We start from the raw sequence: 15236 nt of genomic DNA on the forward strand, positions 1-15236 counted from the left end.
AAATTTTTCAGAGAGCGGGACTCAATAGATATGTGGGGACTGCAGTGAACGACCCTGAATTGTTGGCTGCAAGTAGGAATCGTCTGTGGAGAGCATTGAAAGATACATTTCCAACAAATGTACATCCTGATAACAACATTCTGATTGACCCACTAGGACAACAAGAAAATCCGAGAGCCTATGTGTCAAGAGTCCATCAAGTGTGGAGAAATATTACTGGAAATGATCCAGATGTGAGTCAAATTGAGCAGTCAATTTTGAGAGCTAAATTGCAGATGGGACTGCCCTCACCAGTAAGGAGTAAACTGGCAGAGGTGGTTGGACTTGGAAGCATGACAAAAGGCGTCTATACAGATCATATAGCCCATCAAGTGGATCTGTACAGAAAAAAGGAACACAACCAGAAAGAACAGGACCAAGAAACTCTCAGAAAACTCAATCAAATACAACTGGGTGGAGAAGAAGGAGAAGAAAATCTTTGGTTATGAAGAATCAGAGTGAATCAAATCAACAATCACTCTTACAGATTCAACTGAACAAGGTCAAATGCAATTGTACCAGCCACAACTAGAGGTAAAAGTTGTTTCATATCCATAGATAGTTTCTGGAAACACAAGAGGGAATTTCAGAGGAAGATAAAGGAGCGAGTGAAGATCATCTGGAGGAGAGGTGAACCTTAAAGGAGCAAGGATTCTAGAGTGCCTAGAAGATCCGAAGGGGGGTGTCAGCTGGTAGCACCAATTAGGAAAAATATCCAACAATTGAAGTGAAATAAAAGGACTAGGAGAAGTGATAGTGGAAAAGCTTTTATCTGTGTTCAGCCTAAAGAGGTTAAACATCTCACTATGTAAAATTAACTAATTAGGATAGGGATTTGAGAGAGTAAAACAGTTGATTACTCTTAAGGAACCAATTGAGATCTACTATAAAAATCAAGAAAATTAAAATACACATACTGGTATCAGAACATATAGCTATTGCATTGTTGGGAAGAGAAGCATTGTGTAAGTTAAACTGTACAATAAGATGTACACCAGACGGCTGTCTGGTAGAAGATTATAAAGGAGTAGGGTTTTTGGGAACCATATTTGCTTGGTTACATTCCTACACCAAGAGGGGAATGAGATTTCAAACTAGGCTAAAAGATGTTCAATCTTTTGCCAAGTCTGTGTGTAAAGAAGTCAGAAGCAGGTGGGGACTTCCCGATCACATATTCTAATATTATTGGTAAGGGATTTTGTGAATAAATCAGTGAAAATGTTTTTAAAAGGTTAGGAGAAAAAGTCAGATAAAAAAGTTATGAGAACTAGGGTTGAAGGAACTCTAGGACAGTTAGCTAAGTTTCAATGTTAGTTAGTAGTAAGAGAGAGAGAACTAGTGGTGACAGATGGAAATACAAGTAAAGAGTTCAAAGCCTTAGGGAGAATGGATGAATTAACAACAATGAGATCAACACTTCAGCCTATTATAACAACAGTGAGAAGCAATTTAACTCCTTCAACATTGACAGTTATTAAAGCCATAAATATATCACATTTGATTACAAGGGAGCCGAAAGCTCCAGCACCAATTTTAGAGGAAAAGACTGTTATTAGGGTTAGGATGGGTGATACAGCTCATCTTCCTTGTAGCTGTGAGAGATGGAGTGGGGGTGGTGACGTTCCTCCCACATGGAGAGATAATTATGGGGAAGAAGTGTTGTTATTAGGACCAGAAGTAGAAGATGTTGCACCTAGTCAAAGGAAGTATATTTTGTGCAACAATATGAAGTGGAAGAGGGTTATGAGTGATTGCTCACTTATGTTGCGTAATGTTACATGGAAAGATCAGGGAGAATATATGTGTACTTATCTAGTGCAAGCATTAAAATTTGTTCCAGTTAAGAATTATTGGTTAAAAGGCTATGTAACTCGTAAGGTGACGCTTATGATAGAAGATTTGAAGTCTGTTGAAACTTCCACAGTCACCAAAGGAGTTCAGGAGAAGCATATTACAGTAGCCACTCCAACAGTAAATAATACGCAGAGGATATCAGTAACTTTCCCAATGGAAATAGTTAAAAGTGTTAATACATCAACTAAAGCAACTATTTTAATAGTAACTTTGAAATAGATTAATGGTACGACAGAGATAACAAATGTAGGAAGTATGACACAGACACCAACAACAACTTTTCTGAAACTAGAGGATGTAGCAAGAGTGACTCAGGAGTTTATGTTACGGATGAAGAGTGCTGTCAATGGTAGTAAGGATAGTGTTAAAATAGGAGAGCAGATGGTGGTAGAGAAGGATATAGATTCATCTGAAATAGTGCAAGGTACTATCATGGAGGTACAGGATGAGTTCTTTGATTTCAATCGGAACATCAGAAGATACATCTGATCAATACCGCTCGTTAGGGAAGAGAGAAACTGAATGGAAGGCAGATGGGTTTGATTCTTCTGTTTTGAAAATTAAAGATGGATGGGCAGGTAGGAATCTTTGGTTCCAGCAGTTAACTCATTCTGTAAGGTCAGTGAGGAATCTTGAGGGTCCATGTCTGCTGAGAATTCAAGCACCAGGCACATGGGGTTCTATTTTAGAGACGGTCGCTAAACCTCTATCAAGTACGTGTCAATCTTATGCTTTATCATGGCTGTTGTATCAGCAACAATCACTAACGGATACAATAATGTCGTTGTCGAAACATTTGTTTAGGCCTAGGTTTAAGTGTTCTTGGTTAAATGAAATACCCTATGTGAATTTGTTAGATGGTGTCACACTCTGGCTCCGGGACTTGTATTTGAGCCAGGGTGTATTCGTTTTGTTGGGGTTTGTTTTGGTTAGGTTGGGAATAGGGTATGTTCATTTGGGTGTGTGTGGTTTTGGTTAGTTCTTGTGTAGTCATGTGACTCCCAATCGGAGGTAACGAGTGTCAGCTGTCGGCTCGTTATCTCTGATTGGGAGCCATATTTATCTGTATGTTTTCCTTTGGGTGTTGTGGGTTTTTGTTCCGTGTTCAGTCGTTGTAACTGTGGACTTCACGAGTCGTCTTTTGTTTGTAGTTCGAAACTTTAATTAATAAAGTCATGTTTCTTGGACACGCTGCGCCTTGGTCTCCTTCGCTCCTAGACGACCGTGACAGAAAAACCCACCATAAAAGGACCAAGCAGCGTGTCCAGGAGCAAAGAGACTGGACATGGGTGGAGGCGCCTGGTAAGGAGATCGAGAGGCTGGCGATGGCCCAGGTGGGCAAATCGTGGTCCTGGGAGGACATGCTCGGGGGCAAGGGACCTTGGGGGAAGATCAAGGCCCTGGCGAGAGAGGAGCAACGGCGTCATCAGGGTCATCGTTGGAAGGACGAGAGGCAACCCCAAAAAGTTTTTTGGGGGGGGCACATGGCTTGGGCGGCTGGGCAGCAGGAGGCTGCCACAGAGAGACGTGGAGAGAAGGCTACCGGATTACGGGAGCCATTGGCGAGTAGAGGGAGGGAAGCAGTTGAGGCACGGCGTAAGAGACTGAGGTGTGTTACCAGTCCGGTCCGGCCCATTCCTGATCCCCGGTTAAGGCCAGTGGTGTGTGTTCCCAGTACGGACCGGCCTGTTCCTACTCCACGCATCAAGCCCACGGTGTGCGTCGCCAGTCCAGCCCGGCCGGTTCCTGCTCCACATACTAAGCCTACGGTGTACGTGGCCAGCCCAGCCCGACCTGTTCCTGCTCCACGTACCAGACCCACGGTGTGCGTCGCCAGTCCAGCCCGGCCGGTTCCTGTTCCACGTACCAGACCCACGGTGTGCGTCGCCAGCCCAGCCCGGCCTGTTCCTTCTCCCCGCACTAGCCCTGAGATGCGTGTCCTCAGCCCGGGACCACCAGTTCCGGCACCACGCACTAGGCCTTATGTGCATCCCCAGGGTCCAGCATGCCCTGTTGCTGCTCCCCGCACTAGCCCTGAGATGCGTGTCCTCAGCCCGGGACCACCAGTTCCGGCACCACGCACTAGGCCTTATGTGCATCCCCAGGGTCCAGCATGCCCTGTTCCTTCTCCCCGCACTAGCCCTGAGATGCGTGTCCTCAGCCCGGGACCACCAGTTCCGGCACCACGCACCAGGCCTATAGTGCGCCTCGGCCGGCCAGAGTCTGCCGTCTGCCCAACGGCGCCTGAACTGCCCGTCTGCCCAACGGCGCCTGAACTGCCCGTCTGCCCAACGGCGTTTGAACTGCCCGTCTGCCCAACGGCGCCTGAACTGCCTGTCTGCCCAACGCCGTCTGAACTGTCCGTCTGCCAAGCGCTGCATGAACTGCCCGTCTGTACTGAGCCTGCAAAGCCGCCCGTCTGCCATGAGCCTTCAGAGCCGTCCGCCAGACTGGAGCCGCTAAAGCCTTCCGCCAGACAGGAGCCGCTAGAGCCTTCCGCCAGACAGGATCAGCCAGAGCCTTCCGCCAGACAGGATCAGCCAGAGCCTTCCGCCAGACAGGATCAGCCAGAGCCTTCCGCCAGACAGGATCAGCCGGAGCCTTCCGCCAGACAGGATCAGCCAGAGCCTTCCGCCAGACAGGATCAGCCAGAGCCTTCCGCCAGCCATGAGCAGCCAGATCCATCAGCCTGCCATGAGCAGCCAGATCCGTCAGCCAGCCATGAGCAGCCAGATCCGTCAGCCTGCCATGAGCAGCCAGATCCGTCAGCCAGCCATGAGCAGCCAGATCTGTCAGCCAGCCATGAGCAGCCAGATCCGTCAGCCAGCCATGAGCAGCCAGATCCGTCAGCCAGCCATGAGCCGTCCAGCCAGGATCCGCCAGAGCCGTCCAGCCGGGGTCCGCCAGCCAGCCAGGATCCGCCAGAGCCAGCCAGCCAGGATCCGCCATTCAGTCCGGTGCTGCCCCTTAGTCCGGTGCTGCCCCTTAGTCTGGTGCTGCCCCTTATCCTGGTGCTGCCCCTTAGTCCGGTGCTGCCCCTTAGTCCGGTGCTGCCTCTTAGTCCGGTGCTGCCCCTTAATCCGGTAGGGTTAAGTTGGAGGGTGGTCAGTTGGAGGAGGCTACGAAAGCGGGTAGTGACTATGGTGGGGTGGGGACCACGACCAGAGCCAGAACCACCGCCGAAGAGGTATGCCCACCCAGCCCTCCCTTGGTTAGCCCTAGTTGAGGCGCGGTCGCAGTCCGCGCCTTTAGGGGGGGGTACTGTCACACTCTGGCTCCGGGACTTGTATTTGAGCCAGGGTGTATTCGTTTTGTTGGGGTTTGTTTTGGTTAGGTTGGGAATAGGGTATGTTCATTTGGGTGTGTGTGGTTTTGGTTAGTTCTTGTGTAGTCATGTGACTCCCAATCGGAGGTAACGAGTGTCAGCTGTCGGCTCGTTATCTCTGATTGGGAGCCATATTTATCTGTATGTTTTCCTTTGGGTGTTGTGGGTTTTTGTTCCGTGTTCAGTCGTTGTAACTGTGGACTTCACGAGTCGTCTTTTGTTTGTAGTTCGAAACTTTAATTAATAAAGTCATGTTTCTTGGACACGCTGCGCCTTGGTCTCCTTCGCTCCTAGACGACCGTGACAGATGGGAAGGAAAATCTGTTAACAGCGACTCCTGAAGCATTGGAGGTGAAACCTGTGAGGGCTAAAAGCTGTTTTTGTTCTAATAAAACATATGATGGAAAGGGTATGTTTATGGGAATATCAGATTGTGATGATTATATGATGACTTTGGGTAAGCATGACCTTAAGGGTAGTAATGAGAAATATAACGTTACTTTTTATGTTCCAGTTAGTAAGAAGAGCAGGACTTTGATGGTGAAAGATCAGCTTTTGCCTGGCAATGTGACTATTGGGAATTTTAGAGATATTTGGTGGGTTTGTGGTGATAAAGCCTATATATTCTTACCCTATGGATGGATAGGATGTTGTTACATGTCGACGTTGAAGCTTCCATATGAGGTTTTTACCATTGAAAGAGGGGAAGCACCGGACACAGATAAATCTGAGTCTAGGTTTGGAAATAGGGTGAAAAGGGACATGGCAGAATTTCATAGTCTGGAAGCCTACCATTGGAGGATAAGTCTATGAGAGAACTGGGACTTTTTCCATGGAATGGTGTAACATTTTTGGCAGATCATATTGATAATATTACCTATACTTTGCAGGGTTTTGCAAATGAAACGATAAGAGGGTTTAACCTTCTGTCGAATACTCAAAGAAGTCACAGACTGACGCTGTTGAAACATGATATGGCTCTTGACTATATTCTAGCAAAACAAGGTGGCTTATGTTTGGCTATGAATTTGACGGGGGATGATTGTTATACTTTGATTCCAGATAGTTCCGATAATATCACTAGTGTTATAGATGCATTGAAGAATATAAGGGATGCATTTGGTAGATCTGAAGGTGCTGGATGGTCAGCGAAGACTTGGTTACAAGATCAGTTAGGCCCAGTGGGAGCAGTGATGGTTCAGATTTTAGTAGCAGCTCTGATAGCACTGTGTGTGATGTTTTGCTTTTGTACTTTGTTACGGACCTTTGCGAAAGCTATGATATTGAGATGGGTTGGAGTTGTGATGCCTGGAGACAACACTCAGATGCCGTTGTTGACTGTTCCTGATCTGGATGAAGATGGACAAGTGGGACTGGATGGAGTATTGATGGATAAATATAATTTTTGATTATTTGATCATTTTTCAAATGTTTTTCAATATTAGTGTGATTTTAGTGTTTTGTTATGAATCAAAGGGGGAAATAGAATAATGTGATTCATTCATATATAATTTATATATCATTTTTATATTCTTAGTTGATATTTATGTTTTAATTTGAATGTGTTGTTTTGCAAAAGATACTGTTTGGTCTTTTCTTTTCTTCCAGAAGCATTTGGGGTAATATGTAGAGATTGAAATACTCAAACAAGGACAATATGAAGGGACAATATGAAAGGAGAATATGAAGGGACTGGAGGAGATGGAACAAGGAAGGTGTGGAAATGTTCAGAGTCCATCATCAATGATGCATTGGAAGTCGACACTGCTGAGGAGGTGAAGTGTAGTGGACTACATTCCAGTGTCTGCAATGAAATATAGACATATTTGCATGTGTAATACATAATTTGTGTCATATTCTTAGTTATGAATTTTTGTAGAATGATATTTGATGTTATTGGATACATGGGGGGATCTTAGATGTTTTTGTTTATTTCGTGGAAGCTTAGGGACATGGAGTCTAGGCAGGGATAGAGATAATCCACAGTAGGGTCCGATGGGTCGACCAGCCTGAGAGTGGACATTTTGGATAGTATTTTGTTTGCTGGGGCTTTCATGTGTATTTAATGGCATCATAGTTTCAAATGCATTGATAAAGATTTATGAATTGATCTGGAGTACTTAGGTGGTTGCCTGGGGCAGAGGGGCCGTGAGAGAATTTTACTGTCTTGATTGATGGATAGATATTTGGAAAGAAGGCTGCCAGACAGGTTTTTCGCTCTCACACTCCATAAAGATTTGTTCATATTTCATAGTAATGTATTCACACTCCATAAAGATTTGTTCATATTTCATAGAAATGTATTCACACTTCATAAAGATTTGTTATATTTCATATAAATATATTTACACTCAATAGAAAAATGTTTTTGGTTTATTGTTAAAGATACTCAATAAGATAAATTGTTACTTGTCATAATCCTATTCTTTTTGTTTTCGAGACTTTTAGTTAGTCTCGAAGGGGGGAAATATGTAGTATATGGAGAGTTATGACTTTGCTAATGTTTTTAAGTGGAACCTGAGAGGATGTTTATTCAGTTTCAGAGGGAGACGTTTTAGAGTGACACCTCATAGAACAGAGAAGTCTGTTTGTTGGAGACAGGTGATTGGACAGTAGAGGGAGCCACCCATATTTTGGGAAAGATTATAAGTACTGGGTTTGAACAAAGAAGATTAGAGCAGACATATTCTTTTCGGACACTGCTCTCCGGATGATCTTGACATCTGTAAACTTATGCTGAAATCTTGTGATATGAATAAAACTTATGATCAAAGCTCAGTATAAGCGGACTCCTTTGTTACAGCATAATTAGCAACATTAACTCGACACTACAGTCTCAAAACCCAAACTTTGAAAAAACTAACATTTAAAAAAAAGTAATGTGCAAGCTATCAGAGGGGGTGGTCCCCAGTCCCCCTCTAATTAGTTAACCCTCACCCTTAAAAGGATTGATCGCTGACCTCAGCAGTGATTTAACCCTAACTATGCAATTAGCGGAAACACAGCAGAAATTGCGACAAACGCCCTCCAAAGTAAACCATCGGGCGCAGGCCTTGTAAATGTTCTCTCCAGTTTAGCCCTGATGTATCGCCATCAGAGATTGGGATCTCTCCAGTACCGCAGTGCACAGCAGAAGCACGAGCAAGAACCGGTTGACATGAAGGGACAGGTGAAGAGAACCGGAACACTAATGACAAAAGCAGAAAAGGGAAAAGGTGCCCCAAATTCCTACTGAGTTCATTGTTACATGATTAATTTAATCTAGTAACAATTAAACATAGTAGGTAATTATTCGATAAATAACAGTCATCACATTAATGAAATTCTCGTCACGACACAGTATTCTATTTCTCATTTATTTTTTATAATATATTTTTATATTTTTCTTCCACTTTGACAGAGTATTTTGTGTAAATTGTTGACAAAAAAAGGACTAATCCATTTTAACTCCACTTTGTAACACATTAAAATGTTAAGAAATCCAAGAAGGGGTGTAAACAGTTTTCAAACAACATGGCATATTACAAAATGCATAGCAAAAAATACTTAATTAGGTCATCTTTTGTGCTTCATTTGATCAATGTCCTACTCATTGTATTATTTTCGACACAATGGATTTGGCCAGAATCATTCTGCCTTACAGTTTCTGTTTATCTCTGTGAACAATACTGAAAAACTATTTTTCGGACAAACGTATTATGTTTGCTTACAACTTGTCCACCACCTAGACAGACATACATAAAATGGAACCAGTTTTATCATAATAAACCAGCAGTACATCAAATAGCGTGATGATGTCCCTTCAACAAAGGGTGGTCCTTCAATAGAAAAATGTCCAGGACCATCTGAATTTTTTCAGGAAACTTTAGAATCAGCAGTTCTGATAACTTGTACTTTGTCCACTGCAATTTGTATTAATTGCTTTTTGAAGTTCCTACTCCAGTTTTCTACTCCAGTTTCCTACTCCAATTTCGGCTGCTGCTCCACTTTCTACTCCAGTCCTAAATCTGGAGTTTTTTGCTCCTGATCCCACTAATCCTACATGAATATGCATTTATTATTTTTCCCTCCTCCTCAAGTATTTTTCTCTCTCGCTTCACGTTTTTTCTCTTCTCATGTCTTTCTCTCTCCTCCTCAAGTATTTTTCTCTCTTCACGTATTTTTCTCTTCTCCTGTCTTTCTCGCTCCTCCTCAAGTATTTTTCTCTCTTCACGTCTTTTTCTCTTCTCATGTCTTTCTCTCTCCTCCTCAAGTATTTTTCTCTCTTCACGTCTTTTTCTCTTCTCCTGTCTTTCTCTCTCCTCAAGTATTTTTTCTCTCTTCACGTCTTTTTCTCTTCTCCTGTCTTTCTCTCTCCTCAAGTATTTTTTCTCTCTTCACGTCTTTTTCTCTTCTCCTGTCTTTCTCTCTCCTCCTCAAGTATTTTTCTCTCTTCACGTATTTTTCTCTTCTCATGTCTTTCTCTCTCCTCCTCAAGTCTTTTTCTCTCTTCACGTATTTTTCTCTTCTCATGTCTTTCTCTCTCCTCCTCAAGTATTTTTCTCTCTTCACGTCTTTTTCTCTTCTCATGTCTTTCTCTCTCCCCCTCAAGTCTTTTTCTCTCTTCACGTCTTTTTCTCTTCTCATGTCTTTCTCTCTCCTCCTCAAGTATTTTTCTCTCTTCACGTCTTTTTCTCTTCTCATGTCTTTCTCTCTCCTCCTCAAGTATTTTTCTCTCTTCACGTCTTTTTCTCTTCTCATGTATTTCTCTCTCCTCCTCAAGTCTTTTTCTCTCTTCACGTCTTTTTCTCTTCTCATGTCTTTCTCTCTCCTCCTCAAGTATTTTTCTCTCCTTTTCTAGTCTTCTTCTCCCCTCATATTCAATGAGCCACAGAAACAATGGTATGTCCATCTCCTCATATATTTTTCTCTCCTCACAGGTTTTTCTCTCCTTTTCTAGTCTTCTTCTCCCCTCATATTCAATGAGCCACAGAAACAATGGTATGTCCATCTCCTCATATATTTTTCTCTCCTTCTCATGTCTTTTTCTCTCCTTCTTATGTCTTTTTCTCTCCTTCTTATGTATTTTTCTCTCCTTCTCATGTATTTTTCTCTCCTTTTCTAGTCTTCTTCTCCCCTCATATCCAATGAGCCACAGAAACAATGGTATGTCCATCTCCTCAAAAAATAATATTATATTATATTCTGTAAGAATCAATGGGTACATATCGATAATTTATAAGTCCAAAAATGGATGTCGCAACTATAGATTGCCCCTTTAAGCTGAACAAATAATGGTAATTTAGCTTGTGGCTAGCCCAAGTGGCTATTGGTCATACCTTGAAGTTGTAGGTAAAGTTGGCCGACTTGGTCCTTCAGAAAATGTCCATTCACGTAGGTTACAATGAAAAAGCATCTAGTACAATTGGCTGAAATGACACGCATTTAGAATTAAAACATGCAAATGTATAGTTATAAGGTACAAGAAACATCAGGGAGATTAAACTACCTGCAGCAACTTCTGGTACAATGAGAATACTAAGCTCAGTGGACTGAGCCCTTCTTACATATTAGCTGTTTGCTTACCAACTACACAAGGCAATTTGCAATTGTAACCAACTTCATATAGCCACCCAGTAAAAAGTCACATGGACACACACACTTCAGGTTGAATTGGTTTGTACCTGCAGTAAAATATATCAAAAAGTGATGACAGGCATTGACAGGACGGTCACAGCCACACATTAGGTAGGACACATTATATATTTTAGATAGGAGCAACAGTAATGATACATGCTCTCAATGTGAAGTGACATTAATCCATGAATACAGAGCACAAGTACAACCATTTTTATATGAACCTTTTAAGGTTGTAAGAAAAAGCCTTGAATTACCAATAAATCACCTGCTAGCAATAGCTAGTGTGACATTACAGTGCACCGACCGACGGCGCTAGTTAGCTCATCATTAACATGGCTAGCTAAACCAGCAAACACTTGATTAACTTGCCGAAATAGGCTTTAAATACATTAACGGCAACATAAATCTATACACATTCGCTAATGACGTTGGGCTGTATTAACCAGTTTTCAATAGACACTATTGTGTTATACAGTTTTAAACAGTTTCTATGTACAGAGGAAGGAGACACAAACCTGCTCTCAGAATATCTTTCTCAGACTGAAGAGCAGGCAGACCAACTTTCTGAATAGAGGAGAAGCACTCAAAACGTATCACACCCTTTTCTGAAGTGAAAGGTTTCACCCACTACCCTGCCCGCGAACGGCGGAGTTCTATGATTATACATTGCGCGCAGAGCAAGGGAGGTTGATGGAAACTCAACTTTTTCACTTTGTCATAAGGCAAAGGATCTAAGTCCAAACAAAACATTAATTTGTTGCTTTCTCATGAAATCCACTGGACAACATTGACTGCGATGGCGACTTCACAATGGGGAAAATATTACCATAAGTACTAAAATGTGATTATTGATTAAATTAGGCGTATTGTATTGTCTATTCTGACTGGGTGTTGTGGATTCCTTATACCAGAATGGGTGAATAACCTAAAATTGTCTTTCTTGATCACCATGGCCACACCTTGATTCAGACAACACACCATTTTGTTTATGAAAAGTGTAGCCTCCCTACTCTGTGCTACTCGTGTTTCTTGTGATCTAAAATTTACTACTTCTCTTCCTTAATATCTTATTACGGAATACACACAAATGGAAAACATATGTTTATACATGTTTCAAGATAACTAAACCTATAATAATACATTAACTCTACTGCTGCTCTGTAGACTACTGCAACCACTTGACATTTTAAAGGGTCAATAAGGGTACACTGACTGAGTTGAATCGGTTGACTGATTTTTCTCAATGACTCATATCTGAAATGGGATTGTGTTTTTTTTAAATAATTTCTTTAGGGATATTTTAATACATAATTGTTATTCTATTACAGCAAGTTCAGGGGGACTACAAGAGTGGAAAAGAAACAGCATGGGCCTACTTATAGATTGTAAGCTTAACACATACCCACACAAAAACACACACACTGCTGCTGCTGCCTATTGAAATCACTGGCCACTTTAAGAAATGGAATACTAGTCACTTTAATAATGTTTACATATCTTGCACTACTCATCTCATATGTATATACTGCATTCTATTCTATAATATTCTACTGTTTCTTAGTCCATGCCGCTCTGTCATTGCTTGTCCATATATGTATATATTCTTAAATCCCATTCCTTACTAGTGTTGTGTGTATTAGGTATAGTTTGTGAAATTGTTAGATATTACTGCACTGTCGGAGCTACAGTGAGGGAAAATTTTATTTGATCCCCTGCTGATTTTGTACGTTTGCCCACTGACAAAGACATGATCAGTCTATAATTTTAATGGTAGGTTTATTTGAACAGTGAGAGACAGAATAACAACAACAAAATCCATAAAAACGCATGTCAAAAATGTTATCAATTGATTTGCATTTTAATGAGGGAAATAAGTATTTGACCCCTCTGCAAAACATTTCTTAGTACTTGGTGGCAAAACCCTTGTTGGCAATCACAGAGGTCAAACGTTTCTTGTAGTTGGCCACCAGGTTTGCACACATCTCAGGAGGGATTTTGTCCCACTCGTCTTTGCAGATCTTCTCCAAGTCATTAAGGTTTCGAGGCTGACGTTTGGCAACTCGAACCTTCAGCTCCCTCCACAGATTTTCTATGGGATTAAGGTCTGGAGACTGGCTAGGCCACTCCAGGACCTTAATGTGCTTCTTCTTGAGCCACTCCTTTGTTGCCTTGGCCGTGTGTTTTGGGTCATTGTCATGCTGGAATACCCATCCACGACCCATTTTCAATGCCCTGGCTGAGGGAAGGAGGTTCTCACCCAAGATGTGACGGTACATGGCCCCGTCCATCGTCCCTTTGATGCGGTGAAGTTGTCCTGTCCCCTTAGCAGAAAAACACCCCCAAAGCATAATGTTTCCACCTCCATGTTTGACGGTGGGGATGGTGTTCTTGGGGTCATAGGCAGCATTCCTCCTCCTCCAAACACGGCGAGTTGAGTTGATGCCAAAGAGCTCGATTTTGGTCTCATCTGACCACAACACTTTCACCCAGTTCTCCTCTGAATCATTCAGATGTTCATTGGCAAACTTCAGACGGCCCTGTATATGTGCTTTCTTGAGCAGGGGGACCTTGCGGGCGCTGCAGGATTTCAGTCCTTCACGGCATAGTGTGTTACCAATTGTTTTCATGGTGACTATGGTCCCAGCTGCCTTGAGATCATTGACAAGATCCTCCCGTGTAGTTCTGGGCTGATTCCTCACCGTTCTCATGATCATTGCAACTCCACGAGGTGAGATCTTGCATGGAGCCCCAGAACGAGGGAGATTGACAGTTCTTTTGTATTTCTTCCATTTGCGAATAATCGCACCAACTGTTATACTCACCTTCTCACCAAGATGCTTGGCGATGGTTTTGTAGCCCATTCCAGCCTTGTGTAGGTCTACAATCTTGACCCTGACATCCTTGGAGAGCTCTTTGGTCTTGGCCATGGTGGAGAGTTTGTAATCTGATTGATTGATTGCTTCTGTGGACAGGTGTCTTTTATACAGGTAACAAGCTGAGATTAGGAGCACTCCCTTTAAGAGTGTGCTCCTAATCTCAGCTCGTTACCTGTATAAAAGACACTTGGGAGCCAGAAATCTTTCTGATTGAGAGGGGGTCAAATACTTGTTTCCCTCATTAAAATGCAAATCAATTTATAACATTTTTGACATGCGTTTTTCTGGATTTTGTTGTTGTTATTCTGTCTCTCACTGTTCAAATAAACCTACCATTAAAATTATAGACTGATAATTTATTTGTCAGTGGGCAAACGTACAACATCAGCAGGGGATCAAATACTTTTTTCCCTCACTGTAGAAGCACATCTGCTAAACACGTGTATGTGACAAATACATTTGATTTGATTCTATTTGATACAATGGTTGTGCAATATTTGGTGGTGCAGAGTACATTAACAATAGTGCGTAACTTTAGACAGACACTCTGTGACAGTTTTAACTTCTTTTTTTATTGTGGCCTTGAACTGATGTTATAATTTTGCATTGTTTTTAGTTCCCGAGCTGAGGATTGTCATAGTGTGGAAGACAGGAGCAGGGAAGAGCGCATCAGGAAACACCACCCTGGGAAGAACAGAGTTCGCAGTAGATTGTGCTTTCCAGTCTGTTACCAAACAATGTGATTGTAGCAGTGAGATGGGCATCACAGTCATCGACACCCCGGGTCTGTTTGACACTCAACTCTCAGAGTCTTCAGTGAGGACCCAACTGGTGGAGTGCATCACCCTCTCCTCTCCTGGACCCCATGTCTTTCTGCTTGTTGTCCCAATTGGTCGTTTCACAGATGAAGAGCAGAATGCTGTTAAGAGGATCCAGGACATGTTTGGAGAGGCAGCAGGGAGACACACCATGGTTCTGTTCACCTGCGGAGATTAAAAGAGAAGATAATTGAGGAGTTCATCCAAGAGGCTGGTGCAAGTCTAAAGCAAATCATTGAGACATGTGGAAACAGATACCACGTCTTCAACAATGAGAACTTGGACGATCGTGAGCAAGTAAAGCATCTGATGGACAAAGTTACAGCCATGGTGAAAGAGAATGAAGAGGAATGCTACACCAACGACATGTACCAACAAGTGGAGAAAGCCATCCAGAGGAGAGAGGAAGAACTGAAATGGGGGTATGAAAAAGAGCTGAAAGAGAAAGAAGACCTGGAGTCAGAATTAGAGCGAGCAATGAAGGCACTGGATCTGAAAGACTCTGATATACAAGAAAAACAGAAAGAGATAGATGACCTGCAGGGACAAGTGAAACGGATAAGAGAGGACAAAGACTTGCTAAAAAAGCAGAAGGAGACAGTCAGAGAGAAGGCAGAAAAAGAAGAATATTGTTGTTGAATTTACTAGAAAATATGCTGAATGCTGTTGTAGTGTATTAAGATTATGACTTTGCTAATGGTTTCA

The 15236-nt window shown here is 42.5% G+C and overlaps 1 pseudogene across 1 annotated transcript; it reads left to right on the top strand.

Annotated features, from left to right (window-relative positions):
• The first annotated feature begins 14195 nt into the window (after positions 1 to 14195).
• LOC311110203 (GTPase IMAP family member 4-like) lies at positions 14196 to 15219 on the top strand (annotated as a pseudogene). The gene is made up of 2 exons: positions 14196 to 14223; positions 14330 to 15219. The product of its transcript is annotated as a GTPase IMAP family member 4-like (transcript).
• Positions 15220 to 15236: the final 17 nt, after the last annotated feature.

Source organism: Coregonus lavaretus (assembly GCF_964263955.1).
Source record: "Coregonus lavaretus genome assembly, contig: SUPER_35_unloc_2, whole genome shotgun sequence".
NCBI lineage: Eukaryota > Metazoa > Chordata > Actinopteri > Salmoniformes > Salmonidae > Coregonus > Coregonus lavaretus.